Source organism: Lasioglossum baleicum, unplaced genomic scaffold, assembly GCF_051020765.1.
Source record: "Lasioglossum baleicum unplaced genomic scaffold, iyLasBale1 scaffold1068, whole genome shotgun sequence".
NCBI lineage: Eukaryota > Metazoa > Arthropoda > Insecta > Hymenoptera > Halictidae > Lasioglossum > Lasioglossum baleicum.
The window spans coordinates 26,505-29,785 of record NW_027470127.1 but is presented as its reverse complement, the minus strand read 5'-3'; the positions used below and the strand labels follow the sequence as shown (position 1 = coordinate 29,785).

The following is a 3,281-nucleotide window of genomic DNA, read 5'->3' as shown; positions in this document are numbered from 1 at the left end:
TAGAGATAGCGTGTCGTCGATTATCGATTGTCGTCGCAAAGTGGTGAATTGCATTTCCATCACTTTGCGCTTCGCTCGTTACGAGACGAGGATGATATCTCGCTTCGCGATGTTATTGTACATCGATGACGTTACGTCGCGGTATTTCAGATATTTCATCGCGTTTTCTTCTTATATTGCAATTATTCGATCGATTGAATGTTCGTGTACGCGGATTACCGAGTATCGTCGTTAAAACGAAGAGAGAAATTTCTTTATCTTATCTATCGTTCGAATAATGTCCCGACCGTACCTCATCCATGAATACGCATAACTCGTTTGACCCCAAGATAATTATAATCCATGTCTAACTGCGGTTTTCAGGTCATGCAGTAAGCTTAATGCGTGTTTTTTTATTCACGGCGCTGAGATAAGCAAGAATGACAATTGAATTATTTACGGAAATGTTATATAATGTACAGATGGAGGTTGTTGTACCTCGACCGCGTAAATTGCATTTACGATGTACCATCGTGCATTTTGAATTTCGAGTAATTTATTAACGTTGCTTATTTAAGAAGAAACGATAAATTTCGCAATGAAAAATTATTCTATAAAGTCTCCGCAGTGTCAAACTAATTAATTTTCATAAATTACTTCGGTGTTTTGTTATATTAAGGAGTTAATGTTAAATTATTATTGACGAGACGAATAACGATACTCGTCTCGTTTCTATTTGCAATATTAATTCGATTGTTTTCATATTTCGTTATAATTTCAATTTAATTATTTTTTGTTTGTTTTAATAAATTATTTTACGATATAATATACCAAAAAAAATGTGGTAAGTGTCACCAAAGGGCGACAGTGCCTTACCAGTTATTTGTGTTTCCATCCTTGTCTAGGGGAGTGCTAAACGTCTCTCCTTTCATACTACACAAACCAGTAACGCTTTACTCGGCCTTATATAGGAACCGACCGAACGAACGACCACTTGCGAGAAAGCAGTTTTTCGCGAATAACTCGAAAACGAGAAATCCTATTGAAAAGTTGTAAGGACGTATTTTACTCCCAGAGACATAACCTATCGAATGACGTAGCATTAGTGTTAATCCATTTCAAATAAAAATTCGGTTATATCTATATGTATACTAACATATAGATATACGTATACATAAATGCACCGCGAATAACTCGAAAACGAGAAATCCAATTGAAAATTTGTAAGGACGTATTTTACTCGCAAGGACATAATCTAGCATTCGCGTTAATTCATTTCAAATAAAAATTTGGTTATATCTATATGTATACTAACATATAACATATATTAATAACAGCTATTTCTACGATCGTTTTTTGTTATTTTTGTTATTAATGTGTATTTGTATGTGTGTAGTATAAAATAGTGCAATAAAATGTAGTGTCTTATACGTTTCTTAAAATCTGTTTTAATCACTGTACCTCGGTGTCATAATTATATCACGTAGATAACAATTTTTTCTACACAATTTCGATCGATATAATCTCGTAAATTTCTAAACGTTACTTCGAAGAGTTGATAAATTTACAAAAAAATCCTTTTACACATCGAGCGAAACTCAACGTCAACTGACAATCACATTAAGATCGAAAATTATTTTACGATACACGTGCGATTGTTTACAGATATTTTGTCAAAGAAGATCTGATGGATCGTCGACTCCAGTTCTTCCATCGAAGCAATTTATCGCGAGGCGACTTTTTTACCGGATATGTCGTCGAATTAATTTTTCTTTCGCGCACAAAATATCGTGTAATCAATGTTTACGTTAGTCTCGATCAAAAAGTTCATTAACGTGCACGTATATAAAATATCGACACGTGCTTGATACGAGAGTAGGATGCGTGAAAGAAATTCCTCTGCGAGGAAAAGTGCAGAAGGAATAACTTACGCCCCTTTCGAAATGTTACTTACACTTACCGGAACCAGGCTCATAGATCGGCGTGCATTCTTCGTCCTCATCGTCGGCTGCGCATCCACTTCCGGCGCCAGAAAATATCAGGTCGTCCATGACGCCCGGGAAACCGGATGCCGGTGTCTGTGGAAAAAGGCACGAAAATTTATTGCCTTGTTCGGAATGAAAAAAAAAGATTTCATTTGATACGTCGATTTTTCCGCTGAGACGAGATACTCGAGAGTCATGGAGGATGAGCGAGGATAATGATGCACGGATTATAAAGCTATTGGAAATAAACTGAGAGTAATCCTTCGAATTACAAAATATCGGTAACGATAATGAAAATTATATCGTAGTTTTAGTACGCGTTTCGTACTACATTTCGCGTTGACGACGCAAAATAAACGCGTTGTTAATTATTATTCAAGTAATAATTCGATAAATCGTTGAATAGTATTATATACGTAATATCGGAGAGTCATCGCAAGTTTTTGTTATTCAATGACCGATCATATGCATACTAAACGTTCATTATTCACGTATTACAACGATCAGCTCCAGAAGTAGAGTGTATTATAAATTAAAATTTACAGCGAAAGTTTATATTGGTTATAAGCTTACAAGCCGTTTAATAAAAGTTAAACTGTTATTATCGTAGAATTCGAAGTTAATAGGAAATGTTTTATAATTTCGTTTAACATACGGACGACTCTGCGAGATAAATAGTTGTACGAATTCTCCCCGGATTCTCTTGGATTTGATTTGCGACAGTAACATAAGACACTTTTGCAAGTCTAATTACCTGTTGCATTCTCTGCAATGGCGCTGCACGATCCAGAAGACTTCCGGGAGGTAACAATTGAACATCTCCTCTGGTAGTAACTCTTCCATCTTTCGCTGCAGCGAGTTCCAAAATTCGCGCTCCATTCACGACGAGGCCGGCAATTATACCCAAGAATGGCTTCTCCACTTTGCCTTTGTTGTGATTCCATCGACCGCCAATTTGAATGGTCGATTGGCTATTGAACACCGACAATTGGCGACCTGCAAACAGCAATAAATATCGTTAGTGAGGGATTCTTTCGATCGATCATTTCATTACACTCGAGCAGAGAAACTTCACGAGTAAACAGCGTGCCTCTTATATTACAAATGAATTTTCCACTCGTCAGTCTCGGTATAATAAAAACCAATTAGGTTGTTGCACTTTCAAGTCGCGTATCCGTATTTAACAATTCTTTAAAAGATATATTATTATCACGAGAATCGTTTATACATTTAAAAATCCACGAATTTTATTTTCTTCGTTTTTATTATCATCGAAATCATCGTTACGTTTCTTTACAAGTCGCACAGATATTTATA

At 35.9% G+C, this 3,281-nt stretch overlaps 1 non-coding gene across 1 annotated transcript; it reads right to left on the bottom strand.

Annotated features, from left to right (window-relative positions):
• Nucleotides 1-811: 811 nt before the first annotated feature.
• LOC143220478 (U6atac minor spliceosomal RNA) lies at nucleotides 812-918 on the bottom strand. The gene has a single exon (XR_013011635.1). It is a non-coding gene; the product is annotated as a U6atac minor spliceosomal RNA (small nuclear RNA).
• Between the last annotated feature and the right edge of the window lie 2,363 nt (nucleotides 919-3,281).